This window comes from Vigna unguiculata, chromosome 10 (assembly GCF_037176805.1).
Source record: "Vigna unguiculata cultivar grain cowpea cultivar isolate G323 ecotype 2 chromosome 10, ASM3717680v1, whole genome shotgun sequence".
NCBI classification, from domain to species: domain Eukaryota; kingdom Viridiplantae; phylum Streptophyta; class Magnoliopsida; order Fabales; family Fabaceae; genus Vigna; species Vigna unguiculata.
The window spans coordinates 31,367,366-31,384,004 of NC_140801.1; positions in this window are offsets into that span (position 1 = coordinate 31,367,366).

Here is a 16,639-nt window from a genome sequence, read left to right on the forward strand (position 1 = left end):
CCAAACAACGATGAAAAGGGGACATATGAGCAAGGTCTTAGCTTCCCTACCTGGAAATGGTTACACGAGGCTTCGACACGGGACCTCGGAGCACAGCAGCTCGAGCGATGGACTTGTAAACTAGCGGAACAGCGGAACAGTAGGAAAAATATGATTATTTTCAAACCCTAAACGGTGGAATACGAAGGAAAGTTTTAGGGAGTAACTATAGTAAGTTTAAAATCACTTACATGGAGCAGAAATCACTACTTGAGCTTTGAGTGGACTGGTTCGAGACGGGAAGCAAACCCTAGCAGAGCTCTTTGCGGCAGCGGAGGGGGACGGCACAATTCTAGGTTTTTCTGAAAAAAAAGAGTAGAAGTGTGAATTAGGGCAACACGAAATGGCTTTTATCCTATGGGGCAGCCCTTAGGCCCAACTGTGGTAGGGCACCCCTTAAAAAATAAGGGAGCAGAATAAATGGGCCTTACATCAATATACTTATCTTTTAAAAAAAAGACTAAAAGATAATTTATCATAATCTAAATAAAAATTATGATACATATTTAATAAAAGAAAAATATATGATAATCAAGTCACAATTAAAAACCAGTTATTTAAAAACACTTAGTGCATTCTTTTTTCTTCTATATTTATAAAAATGAATATACCAAATGCTCGTGAGATAAAAAATAATATTAATTATTAAACGAATATTTTACTATCGATTGAGAAAAAAAGAATTACTTTTTTCTTCAATAATAGAAGAAGAAAACATACAAAAATGAGAGCACAAAATAATGAATTTGTGTTTAACTTTCTTTTTGTCTTCATAAACAAAAGAAAACAAAACAAGTAAAAGTCTAAAGTGGGTACAATATGTGAGAAACTCAAAAAACAGTGAGAGAGAAAATAAAAATATCTTAATAAATTTGTTCATTTTTTATTAAATTTAATTTTATGCTTTATTATTTATTAACATTAAATATTATATTTCATAAAATAAATAAAAAGATATATATTTCAATTCTCATCAATTCCCAATATATACTTTTATTATTTAAAAAATTCCAAAAAAATCAAATTTCTTATACATAATTCAAAAAATAAAAAACAAAACAATTTCCATAAAACATAAATAAAAAAAATTCAAAAAAAGTTGGGAGGGCCACGGCTCCCCCTGTCCCTTCATTGGTTCGCCGTTGGATGCATAGATACGATACATGTATCAGATACGATACGTATTTGATACGTCGATACGTTTATTTTGAAAATAATAGGATACGACACGTAATAGATACGCGATATATGAATATTGAAAAAATATATAATAATTCTTAAAAACATAAAAAGTTTATGATTGTTATTATGTGAATCCAAATTAAAACTATATTACTAAAGTTGTCAACATAAAAAATATAATTTATTGTCATCATAAAAGTACTACTACAAGAAAATTTTTAAATAGTGACCAATTTTAGTAACAAAAAATATGTTAGAGACCAATTTCCTAATTAGAGACCAATTATTTTGGTAGCTAAAATCTTGGTAACTAATGTTAGTGATCAATTTAGAAACAAATTATTTTGATAGTCAAAACTTTGATAGTTAATGTTAGTGAACAATTTAGAAGCAATTCATAATAAAGACTATTTTACTTACCAATTTAGAGACCAATTATAATTTTTGGAACTATTTTAGTTGTCAATAATTTTTAGTTTTTAAATTGGTATCCAAATTGGTCACTATATAGTAACTAATTATTTGTTGTCACAAAAATCAGTTATTATTCAAATATTTTCTTATAGTTTACTATGATTTTATAAAGTAGAAATTTCATTGAGAAGTATCGGTAAAGTATCCTAAAGTATCGGATACGGATACGTGTCGGACACGAATACGTGACATAAGTTGAAGTATCAGTGCATCATAGTATCTAATTATAAAAACTTTAGAAAGTTGTTTTTAATTGTCTTTAATTATTGGATTCACATTAAATTTCTCAAGGTTTAATTCATGTAGATGCATTTTTTTATCTCTATCACAAGTCTTCTCCTTGAAAAAGAAAGAATTAATTCTTTTACTCTTTATTATAATTTTTCTAATATAAATTTATTATTACTCACTTTATCACCTTCAAGTGATACACAATAGACAAGTTTATTACATACGAGAAGAAAACATATTATTTTAAAAAAATTAGAAAAAAAATTTATTCAAAAGAAAAATTTAATCAATCCAAAATGTTTCTTAACTTCTTAAGTTCACCCTGATTGCAATTTTATTTTAAAAATGATGCAAGATTGAGAGTGAAAATTAAAATAAAAAAGAAAATGAAAGAAAGAAGCGAAAATATATAAGAAAGAAACGAAAAATAAAAAAATGAAAACTATGCATGAAGTTTTTTAAAAAAATTAAAAATTAATATAAAAAATATAATAATATATTAAAACAATTTTAAAATAAATATTAAAAATTAAATAAAAAAATGGGGGAGTCGTGGCTCCCCTTAGTCATATCTAAGGTCCGCCAGTGTGTGTATTCCTTACAAAATTGGAGAGATATCTTCTTATGTGGTTATTATTAGTAGTAATGTAATAGTTGAATTATTTACTTAAGATAATTCCATTGCGTTTCCTAACCAAGATCTTCGGTGAGAGTTTAAGTGGCAAACTTGCACAGTATTCATATCACAACATTATGCATATATCTGCATCCATATTTTGTTGTTCCAGTGTCTTACAAGACATATACTTCTTCTATGAGTTGAGACGACCCTATCCTTTTCTCGTCTTCATATCGCCAGTTGATCAATGGGGTTCAAATCCAAAATGGGTCCTATGCATCACTCCCTGAGTCCGATATCTGGTCCAAACCGCCAACGAATAGTCCTATCATAAAAATGAATAGTTAGTTAGCTACGCAAAATGATGACACATACATAACAACTAACGCCGCCTACTTCAATAATAACGCATGAGTAAAAGTCACCAACTCAAAACTTAGGAAATAATAATTGGGCTTCTGGCATCAGATCACAAGCTTGGAACTTGGGCTTGGCCTAGGTCCATTCAAAGCCTGAACATTGGCCCAACGCAATAAAGAGTAAAAAGGGTAAAACATAGTTAATAAGTTCTATAAATACATGTGGACCCCAACGAATTAAAGGTACGCTTTCATTAATTCACTAATGATGTGATCCCAATAAGGCTTATAGATTAGGCCAATGCCTAGGGCCAAATCATGCTCAAGGCCCAATCCATGGCCAACATGCACCTTCAAGCCCAAGCCCATCAAGAGGCCCAATAATAAGGGGCATGCTCAAAAATATCCAATTGGGCTTCATCAAGATGGACCAAACTCACATGGGCTTCTCAAACTCTTCACATGGGCCAAAGAAGATGTGAAGATTTGAAGAGGTGTATCAAAGAGCAATAGAATAGGAATAAGATTGGCCCATTGTTTAGGCCTTGCTTTCTACAAAAATAAGTCAAACAATGTGTAGTTAAATTGATAAAACTGGACTTGACTAAGCCCAATAGGAGATTTGGCCATGATCTGCCAAAGGTCCAAGGTGGACTAAGTGGAAGTCAACATTCCTTCATCCAAGGGCCAAGAGATCACAGGTTGAAACCACAACCACAAATAGGAAAAGGTGAGCTAACCATGTCACACATGTCACATGACAATGCATGTCAATATACAACTCACCTAGCATCATCATAATATAACATAAACTCATTCAAGATATCAACTAACACATGTTCTCAAAAGCACAGCATGTACCCAACAACATTACCACCAAGTCATATTAAACGGAAAAAACATTATCACATGATTAACCACTCACCCAAATCTCACACATAATTTACCAAAGATGCCACATTCCATTACAATCATAACGAGCCCTGACGAAGTATATCACTTCCTCATTACTCATATCTAGATCCTCGGCGAAGTATATCACTTCCCATTAATCATATCGAGTACCCGCGAAGTATACAACTTCCCATTACTCATATCAAGAGCCCCGATGAGATATGCAATCTCCAATTACTATTATCGAGCATCGGCGGAGTTCACAACTTCCCGTTACTCATACCAAGAGCCCTAACGAAGTCCACAACTTCCCATTACTCTTATCGAGTCCCGACAAAGTAGACAACTTCCATAATTAACAATCGAACCAATTCTCATATGCAGTTAACCAAAGATGTCACTTTCTATTACTCTCATATCGAGTCCCGACGAAGTATAAAACTTCTAATTACTCATATCAAGAACCTTAGTGAGATACACAATCTCCCATTACTCTTATAGAGTCACGACAAAGTGCACAACTTCTCATTACTCATATCAAGAGCCCTAACAAAGTGCACAACTTCTCGTTACTCTTATAGAGAGCCTCACGAAGTGCACCTCCGATACAATTACACAGAGATACCTTTCATTACAGTCATATCCAAGTATACATTATCTTATCATGATCACACATAAATCAGCAATCACATGATTATCCACATGAATGATCAATAAATATACAGGCACATCAAGGCCTCATCATCACATGTATCACAACACATTGACATCATACAATCCTTATCATTATTGATGAGGTCGGTCTGTCACGGGATTCGCCGAAAAACCTCTCTGATTGGTGTTCTACCGATTGAAGCTCACGAAACACCATCCATACGTAGCGGAAGACTCGATAAAGGACGATTCTCACTAGTTTCTCACTGGAAACTCACACACACGATGTTTGGAACCCTAGGAGGAGAAATCCTCATCTAAGGTGAAGGGTGAGCTGACGAATGAGGGAGTTATCTCAACCACTATATCATTCATCCAAGATGCTTTTACAATAAAATGGCTTGTCATTTTATAGATTGAATGACAACCGTGAGAAAGCAAACAAAAGAACGAAACAACTAACGGCAATGCTGCCGTGAAATGAAATGTGAGCAACAAAAGCTAAAGGTGGAACGCATGAAGGTTTGGATGGTTACAAACAAACGCTGATAGGGTCACCATGAAACAGAAACCTAAGAAAGGAACCCTGGCTCGAAGGGTGGGGAACATGTTTGGGACTATGTGTGAAGTCACCCTATCACGGGTTTGAACCCTAGTTGTGCTCCCAGTGTGAGAGAAAAAACCTAGCAGATCGCAACTTCGTTGAAGTAATTGGGTTGTCCCAATTACAGAAGATGCTATACGGAAATTACACGCTGCACAACTGTCCCACTAATGACGCTGAATATGCTTGGCTTTGTGGATGCTGAAGCAAAATCTTTTCCATGGGTGAACGTTATTGGGCTGCCTAAAGAAACAAGATCTCGGCCTATACTGGAATCCGACACAATGCTCTACTAATTGAGGGAATGAATGGGATTGGGTTGTTCGTAGCAAAGGGAAGCCCAAATAAAAAGGAGTGTTGCAGCTTATCTCCCCACGCGTGGAAGTGGCATGACAGGGCATTAGTGGTGCATTGGCTGGCACATTGTAGGCCCAATTGATTGGCTCACTCATGGGACAAATTGTAGACATGGGCTGCATTTGAAAATAACCTAATTAGACAAACATTTATTTAATAAAAGAAATAAATTTCATAAAAGAAAATAAAAGAAATGGGCCTAGCCAATGGCCCAAGCTTTGAGCCTTAATGGGATCACATCAATTATGTTTAACATACATCATTCATCATGCCCAACATCCAATAGACTACAAACATAGTCTATTACAATTTATCACAATAAAATATCAACACAATATGCCCATGAAAAACCAGCAATCATGAGGTATATATATCTCCAACTACAAACTTCAAAACTAAGATCACACTATTCAAACTAAAAAACATGTTATACATCAACTGTCCAAATTTTAGCTAAATCAGATAAGCAACGAATCGGGAAACCCAATCTTACAAAAACTGCGCATATAAGAAAAAAAGTAGCGTCCAATGCTAGAAGGCAGCACTCAACACTAGATATCTTGTAAAACAGGTCGTTCAATGCCTAGAATCACCGCTCAACGTCCAACCTCTCGTAAAATAGGTCACTCAGTGCCCAAAATTAGTGCTCAGTGTCACACCTCACGAATTCGCCCAAGACCAGTGCTCAACGCTCAATGACGCGCAAACACACCCAGAAATACAAAAAATAGCGTAATTACACATGATTTGGTAATCTTAAGGCTCACAAACATCATGGAACATTAAAATTCATTCACCATACAAACAATTTCACAATATTTTGATCCTTACCCTCCAAGCTTCCATTTCAGGCACTTATTCCACCAATACAACACCACCAATGTAACCAAGCACTAAACTCAACCATTCCCTAACATGACCTCATGAACTTTTATTAATACTTAACCTTTACTGCACCAAAAAGAATCCAAGACAATTACACACTCTGGAAAAACATATTCGCTTCATGCGCCTTTCACCCAAAATAGATCAAAATTAACCTAATTAATTTCCAACTCAAACTCAACTTTATGCCTCACAAATTTAATAATCCAACTTCTCTCATGCATCATGCCTCAATCTTTGTTTCTCATAACTCAAGCAAAATATTTTCAATGCTCATATGCTAAATTCATAGTCCCAAAAATCATTACCATTAAGTATAAAAGCACATGCTCCCCGTAAATTTATTTTTTCTTTCCATATCATTTAACCACAACATTTTCAACATGAAAACTATAATTGATTCCAATCAACTTACCTTCCAATTATCTACTTTTCTACCAAAAACTCCTTTTATGAAGCAAAAAAATATAGACCAATCATGACCATTGCCTACACCACATAATCTCAAAATTTCAAGATGATAAAATGAGTAACCCAATTTTTTTTCCATGAATTCATCCACGTAAATACTGCAAAAGTCCGTCTTCTTAAAATTTATCACTTAAACCATCAAATTTTATCATTCACGCATAGAAAGAATACCACATATCTCCAACCCCATCATAATTCAAGCAGAAAAAAAATAGCTTCCCTTACACTTCCATGGTGACCCTACCACCCAACACATGTCCATCAACACGATATTACACCCAAAACACAATCTTCTTTTACTCCAAAAAGAATCACATTCTCATTCCATATCCAAGACAACATAATCACATAAACATAACATAGGTGCATGGATTAGTTCCCCTTACCTTGAATTCCTACAACAAAACCACTTTAGCTTTGCTCTACTCCTCCCTTGCTCTCAATCTCACGTTGCTTTCTTCTTTTCCTCTCCCCAAAACCCCAATTTTTAACTTAGGAAAAAGCTCTCCATTTCCCTTAGCCCATGTTAAAATAAAAATAAATAAAATAATAATAGAATTTTGTTGGCTTCACATTATGTTAAAATAAAAATAATAATAGAACTTAACTTTTCACCTTCCAAGGTGCACCACGAATTACCAAAAAAACCACACAAATTAAACCATTTTGCTCTAGCCAAGATTCAACACACAACCCCCAAGACTCAAGCAACACTCCAAACCATATCAACTATCATGTTTTTCTTATCAAACAATACACGCAACAACATTACAATAGAATCCGCACAAGAATGTATTCTAGAAAATAAATAAACTATAATATTCCAAATAAGTTATAAATCATTATAAAATATAAGTCACAATGGTGGAGCTCCAAAGGTGCATGAAGAGCTCCATAGGCAGTGGAAATGGATGAAGGAATGGAGGCAAGTTGGAAGGCACTTGCAAGCAATGGAAGGTGAAAGAGGTGATAGGATTTCCTAATCTATGCTAGCCTAAGGAAGGTGGCTAGAGGTAGAGAGAGGAAATCTTTAGAAAGGGGTGACTCTCAAAGGCAATAGAGGGAGGAGTGCTCTCAACTCAAGTTGCATCTATTGCTTAAAATTTCAAGAGTGTCTACAAATGAGTGAAATTTTGGCTTTTATATGAATTCATTTACACATGAGAAATGAGAGCCATTGGATGGAGTGGGCCTTGATCTTGGCCCTTAGATCAAGCTTGGAGAAGAAGGCTTGATCTTGGCCATTGGATGATGCCTTGGAAAAAGAGGAAGCATTCCTAACCCTTGGATGCTTTGGATCCATGAGGTGTAGAAAGAAGTGTTGACTTCCACTTAGTCCACCTTGGCTCTTTTGATAGCTCATGGCCAAATCTCCTATTGGGCTTAGTCAAGCCCAATTTTATCAATTGAACTACTCATTGTTTGACTTATTATTCTAGAAAGCAAAGCCTAAACAATGGGCCAATATTATTGCTATTCTATTGCTCTTTGAGACACCTCTTCAAATCTTCACATCTTCTTTGGCCCATGTGAAGAGTATGAGAAGCCCATGTGTGTTTGGGCCATCTTGGATAAAGCCTAATTGGATCTTTTTGAGCATGCTCCTTGTTATTGGGCCTTTTGATGGGCTTAGGCTTGAAGGTGCATGTGGGCCATGTATTGGGCCTTGAGCATGATTTGGGCCTAGGCGTTGACCCAAGCTATAAGCCTTGTTGGGATCACATCACAAAACTATAACATCCCGTCAGGATATTACGAATTTAATAAAATAAAATAAAGGAATTAATTACATAACAATTAATAATAACTCATTTCCCAAAACACAGGGAAATTTAAAACTTTTATTATCATATAGTAAAACATCGTTCCATAGCTTATAAAGTGAAATAATGTTCAAGTGTCTCTCAAAAGTTTACATATCATTTAAAAATCCAAAACCAAGAAAAACATAGTAATAAAGTCCCATGATCATCCCCTCTCCGCAGCTAAGCCTCACCAGCTCCACCTACATCATCACCTGCTCACGTGTACCGCGTACACGATCATCGCCAAACACAAGCAGATAGGGTGAGCTAACAGATGAAACACATAAAAATATACTAAACACACATATACATGTATAATCGATAAAAGAATATATCAATAACACAAACTCTTCCTTTATACCGCATGGCCACAACCATATATAAGCTCTCTTCATTTCCCAACGAAACATTACTCCGTTCCCATCACATGGCCACCACCATGTACACCGATGCACCTTGTGGAAGACTCGTTACCTTCCCCCCACATGGCTACCACCATGTATATTAAAGTACATCAGGGAACCTCGTTCCAGTTCTTTCACATGGCCACAACCATGTTAGTAGTGTTCTACATCTCCTATTAAGTATCTCAAAGCGCCTTGCTGCCACACCTATCGGCCACAACCGATAAAGCACGTGCGGAAACCATGCTACGGATCACACACTGTAACACTAGGTGGAGTTCCCAAATACGAACATAGTCCGTAACGTCCCAGGACTACCAAACTCGTCAGTGAATTACTGAGGAGGGCAATCCATCCGGACTCATCCGTACTGGCCACAACCAGCACACTCACACTGGCACACTCGCCAATCCGAGCCACAACTCAAGGTTCCTCGTGTTCATCCGCTATCCCGAGCTACAACTCAAAGGAAGTCATTCCGGGCCACAACCCATAGAATGTCATGTGCTTATCCCCTATCCTGAGCCACAACCTAAGGATACGTTCCGGGCCACCACCCATGGAACACCAACAAGCTCACCATTAAGATACCCTAGAAGCGTGTTAGTTCATGCATTTCCAAATTCCACCACCAATCATTTTAATACCACATAACCTTATGCGTCTTAAGTACATAATCCTACCATCCTTTGTTAACTTCCAAACCTTTGCCTAAGCACTCCAATCCAACTCGCTTAAGCTAGATTGCCTCGCCTAAGCGAGCACCACGCACAGAACCAGCCTCAAACTCTCGCTTAGGTGAGTTACATTCGCTTGGGCGAGATCACGTTCCGCCCAAAACATCAAACCTCTCGCTTGAGCTACGAGTCAAAACAACAATCGAACACTCTTCGCATTCTCGCTTAGGCGAGAGACTCTCGCCTGAGCGAGACATTCTTTCGCTCAAAAGATTAAGGTTCCCGCCTGAGCGGGATGTCAAACTAAATCACCAACCCTCTCGAATTCTCGCTTAGGCGAGTCTCACTCGCCTAAGCGAGATGAACCCTCGCCCAAACCAAAACTTCTCCGCCTGAGTGATAGCCTCGAGTAGATGGAGGGTGCGCATCCCTGCATATCTCGCCTAGGCGAGCCTAGCTCGCCTGAGCGAGACTTGCAGGTTCTAGCACTGATTCACGCACACAAACATTGCACCAGCGACCCAAAACACAACCCAACCATACCAATTCATTCAGCACAACTTAGATAGACATATGAGCATAATTGGACACGAAAATATGCCCCAACACCCAATTTTTGCATAATCACATGTTATTCAAAAGTTCTAATAATGTATGAATATTGGATCTTTTGAGACAATTATAGATCCCGGGAGGTAATTCTAATTGGTCAATAAAAATAGATTTCAATGCTATTTCTTTTTTATTTTTCCTTAGTTTATCTTTAACCAATATATCATGAAAAGTAAAAAGGGGCAAAGTCACTTTGTCTTGATTTTTTTCTAAATGAAAGTTATCTTCTTCTGCGTGTAAAAAGGGAAGAAATAAATCAATCAAATTTTGGTTACATTTCGAACAGGCATGAATCTAGCACCCTAAACCCTAGGTCTTTAGTATTAGTTTTCAACCTTCCTAGCTGCCCCATGCCATCAAGATTTGAACCCATGACCTTACCAATGCTAAATCAAAGCTAAACCACCAAGCCAATTCATGTTTCATACCAATTCACACACGTTTACAATTATATTCTCACCCAACACGGTCATATATAATCTTAAAAACAAAATAAGTCAACCAACACACCAATAGCACACATAGGACTCAAACCTAAGTCCTTTCACACAATTCAAAGTACTTTCAACCACTTGAGCTAATACCTTTCCACATCATACCCATTAGAATTTAATGTCATAATTACACTACCTCCTCGCATTTATTAATTAATTATTTATTTAATTAATTAATTTTCGCGGATCTTACAACAACCAAAAGAAAACATAAGAATTTCCAAACAATTATAAAACAATATTTAAAATAGAATTGCTCCAAAATGCACACATTATGAATTAAACCCTTGACCACCAACTCATGACACGACTCTAACCAACTGTACTACTCATCACCTTTGCAAAATTATTTATTTCTTAATTTAAATATTTCCCTCATGTCTAATTATCGCCTTAAAAATATAATTATTTTTCATGGTTCTTACAAAATCACTCCTGCCTAAGATGTGTTGAAGTAGACAAGCTCCATTAACCAATAAGGCTGTGATGATAACAAAACAATCATTCTACCAAACAAGTAAGTCTGGTTAAAAGTGAAGCAACATTAGACAGCTAAGAGAGAACTTTTAAGATATATAATAAGGTTGAGTAATTGATAAACATGCTTTGAAGATCAAAATATATGATTTGTATTATTGATTGCGTCCACTTAATGATTAATATCCATATTTCGTATATGTTAGCGAAAGCAAGAAGCCTAGTAAATACAAAGACCAAGTCTTAGCAATAAATGAGTCTAAGTAATAGACAAATCAAGGTGTTAGATGAGTACACAAACTTTAATCACCAAGTTTGAAAGCATTAGACGATCCAAGGCATTAAACAACGCTTTTGTCTTTGTGATGAGTTCATATTTATGTCCTTATTTAATGTTTAATTCTTGATTTTTAATTGAATTTTATTCTTGAAAGATTGATTTAATTGGAATTTCTTATAATTGGGTTTATTGAGCATGAGATACAAAAACATGTTAAAAATAGCTTTTTAGTTGCATAAATGTTTTTTGGATATTTTGAGGTGTGTTAGTGCAACTACAACTAAGTTAAGCTGATGGAGGTGTAAAAACAAATTGATTAAAGTTTCATGATACCTTAAAGATAAATCCAAGAATAGACAAATTATCAAAATCATAAAAATCCAATTAAATCATTGAATGAGAAAGGCAAGAAAAGCTTGAAAAAGTGAAGAAGTTTGGCTAAGTCAAGAGGATGGAACGAGCAACAAAAATTGGATCTTGCAGTTTTTTGTATCTTTTGCCAGAAAAAGTGCTTTGATAATTCATAAATATTTATGATAAAAGATAATTTTGGAAAAATATATCTTTAAATATTTTATTTGATATTTTTAAATAATTATCTTATTTAATGATATCAAAAGATAATAACTACTAAATCTTTTTAAATATGACAAAATCTTTTTAAATCATTTTACATCTTTATAACAAACAAATATATCTTGAAAATATTTGATTATCTAAAAGATAATTAGAGGGGATTGTAAATGACTATTTGAAAAATTAATACAAATATTAGCGGGTGATAATTTATCATGTATCTTTAAGTAATTAATTTATATCATTATATATATATAGTAATGTTTTTTTTCGTTACTTATTCCAAATATTCTGTTGTGTTTTACAATTTTGCACCCATTACGGATGACAAGGGGACGGGGCAGGTTTCACTATTCCATACCCACTTTCAGGAAAAAAAAAATTCATGCACATCCCCATAATCAAATCCAACGAATATCAAATATACTCCTACCCGTACCTGTATCCATTTTTTTATTGTTTGAATCAATTAATTAATTTTTATAAAATGGTAAAAAATTACAGTAAAGAAAACATAATATTATCAAGGTTAAAACCCTTATATTGTCTCTGTTTTTGTTCACAAATCTCAATTAGGTCATTAGATTTTAAGTTGTTTCAATTGGGTCTTCATTTTTGAAAATGTCTTGCAATTTCGTCTTTTCTATTAGTGTAATACTGACGACGTTAACTGATGTACCATGTTCAGCTCGTAATTTTTTCAATTTTTTTTATTTTAATTCAATTTTTTTAAAATTCTCATGTGTCAAATTAGGATTCTGCCACGTGGTAGAGACAGTGTGACATTGACAATGATAGTGTCATGTGTCCATGTTGATGTGAAAAATCTCAATTTGATCATTGTATTTATTTTCTTGTCTCAATTTAGTCCCCAATTTTTGTTTTTAAATTGGAGCAGTTTTATCCCTAAATAATTTGAGACCAAATTTAACTTTTACAAAGATGTTACAATGATATTTTTAACAAGATTAACTTTATTTAAATTTATATTTTATATCGAACTTTATTTAAATTTTGTTTCAAATATTTTATATATCAATAATTTTTAGAAAAATGTTACAATTGGTTTAAAAATAACAATTTTATAAATTTATATGTAAAATTTTCAAAATGTTTTATAACAATTTAAAATGTTATAAATTCTTAAATAAATTTATTTTAAAATAATTTTATAACAATGGTAAAACAGTTTTATAACGATTTAAAATGTTATAAATTGTTAAATAAAATTTTAAATAAATACATTTATTTTTATTTTTTTCGAAACTATTTTAAAATTTTACATTTGAATTTATAAAGTTTATTTTTAAACCAACTCTAACATTTTGTCTAGAAATTATTGATATATAAATATTTAAAATAAATTTTAAATAAAATTCAATGTAAATAAACTTAATTTGGTTAAAAATATTAAAAATAATAAAAATATCAATGTAATCTTTATATAAAAGTTAAATTTGATATCAATTTTGAATAGATGATTTTTCTCGAGTTTAAAAAGAAATTTGGACTAAATTGAGAGGAAATAATAAATATAGTGACCAAGTTGAGATTTTTCACAACAACAATGACACATGACACGTCACATTATTTTTGCCACGTGGAAGAACCCCAATTGACATGTGGCAACTTTTTTTAAGAAGAAAATCTTTTAAAAAAATTTAAAAATTAAAAGAAAATAAAAAATAAAAAACACCATGAGATGACATGTGACACATTAGTTAACTTCATCAGTATTTCAATAACATAAATGAACAAATTGCAACACATTTTAAAAAAATGAGACCCAATTGAGATTTCTGAAAAAAAAGAAGATAATACGAGGATTTTAAGCTACTGTCAAATATTCAATATTAAAAGGAGGATATTCTTGTTTATTTAATTTAAAAAGAAATTATAATTATATACATTTCAAATGAGAATACCAAATAAAATTTCATAAAATAATCAAAATATTATTAAATTTGCAAACTTTAACGAAGCCTAGTTATTACAATTTTAAAAATATTTTTAAAAAACTTAGAAAGAAAAAAAAAATTTAATTAAAAAATATTTTAAACGTATGTTTACAAATATTTTACAATTTTTTAAAGGCTAATGAAATCTCTCTTTTTTTTAAACTAATAAAAGTGATATCATTTGATGAAAATCACAAAGAACAAAGATTAAATTAACAATAATTGAAATTTAACATAGTTTCATCTTTTGAACTTCAATATATGTTGCCTAATGATAAAAAAAAATCATGACAATTACATTAAATTATTATATTATAGTAAATAAAATTTATTTATACAATTATAGTGATAAAGTTACACGTATGATAATGAGGTAAAAAAGAAAAATAATAATAATATCAAAATATCAAAACAATATTTTACATGATAAAAATAAACAATAAATAAAAATATAAAAAAAATGATCAAATGACCAACATTTGATAGACCATTAAATGAAATTGTACAATATATATATATATATATATATATATATATATATATATATATATATATAATTAATTAATTAATTAATGGTATGATGAGCTGAAAAATATCTTAGAGATTTAAGAAAACTTTTCAAATATAAACCTAGTCAAAGGCTTAAGAGATAACGAAAATTGTTTTAGCAGGACAAATGAGTGACACAAAAATTAATAATAATAGAATAAAGAAAATGGTTTTTTATGTCACTTAGTATATCAAATGTTTATGCCTGGAAGACTTGTGTGTGTGTGTGTGTGTGTGTGTGTGTGTGTGTGTGTGTGTGTGTGTGTGTGTGTGTGTGTGTGTGTGTGTGTGTGTGTGTGTGTGTGTGTGTGTGTGTGTGTGTGTGTGTGTGTGTGTGTGTGTGTGTGTGTGTGTGTGTGTGTGTGTGTGTGTGTGTGTGTGTGTGTGTGTGTGTGTGTGTGTGTGTGTGTGTGTGTGTGTGTGTGTGTGTGTGTGTGTGTGTGTGTGTGTGTGTGTGTGTGTGTGTGTGTGTGTGTGTGTGTGCGCTTAAAAATATTTAATTGACTTATATTCTTTGAACATAATTGCACAAATGTTATGGTACGGTAAGAGGAAAAATAGCTCGGAGAAGCGAATGGATTTTATGACAAGCCAAATAATTAGAAAAAATAAAAAATGGATAGTGTGTATGATAAAAAATAGAAAGTGCGTAGTGTATACATGAGTATTAATATACAAGGTTACTTAATAGACTATGAATATTTTAATAATTTAAACGAGAATGGGATAGTGCAAGAAAGAGTATAATGGCGAGGACGGAGACAAGAGCGGATATATAAATCCTCATTCACATCTTCATACCTAATTGAAAAAATTGGGTATTTCCCATACCCATATCCAATCAATGCGAAATTTTCTGTTAAAATGAAAACGAGTTCGTACAATACCTACAGGGACAAATTTATTTGTTATTCCTAGCACCCATCATAACAATCAAAATAATGTTCCGTCGTACATATGTCATCCACACAAAACAAAGAGCGGAATAAATCAATCTAAAGTTTTAAAAAAAATTAATTTCAATTTTTACTAAAAGTTAAGGGATAAAAATATATTTTACCTTAGTTAATACCTATACTTGGGAGGATATGAGTAAGAAAGAACGGCTGCTTATAACAGGACCAGAGACAAAACCCAATTATAAACAAAAAAGTATAAAACCCAGTTAATTTTTGGGGATGCAGTAGAAGTATTGAAAGTGCAGGAAGAAGCCCCCAATCTCTTAACCAATGTCAAGTTATAGACTAGGGATGGCAACGGGGCGGGGCGGGGACGGGTTTCGCTATCCCATACCCATCCCCGCATAAAAAATTCATCCCCATCCCCATACCCAAACCCAACGGGTATCAAACTTTTTTCCCATCCTCAACCCCACCGGGTAACGGGTATAATCTCGTACCCATACCCGTACCCGTGTTCTAACTACTTTAATATTAATTTTTATAAAAGAAAAAAAATTACGATAAAGAAAACATAATATTATGAAATATTCAATATTAGGAGGATTTTCTTCGATGCCAAATACCTTAAAATAAATTATAATTGTTTACATTTTATATTAGAATACCAAATAAAATTTTATGTGAACCAAAACATTTATTAAATTTGCAAACTACAACATTGATGAACATAGTTGATAAAATTAAAAAATATTTCAAAAAAAATATAAAAGGAAAACAAATATTCAAATTAAAATATATTTTAAATGTTTGTTTACTTCAATTTTTTAAATTCTAATGAATCTCTTTTTTATACACTAATAAAAGTTATAATATATCACTTGATCAAAATGACACAAAGAACAAATAATAAACATAATAATAAAAGGAAAACAAATATTCAAATTAAAATATATTTTAAATGTTTGTTTACTTCAATTTTTTTTAAATTATAATAAATCTCTTTTTTATACACTAATAAAAGTTATAATACATCACTTGATCAAAATGACACAAAGAACAAATAATAAACATAATAATAAAATTTTGACATAGATTTTGTATCTTTTGAACTTCAATATATGTTGGATAGTGACAAA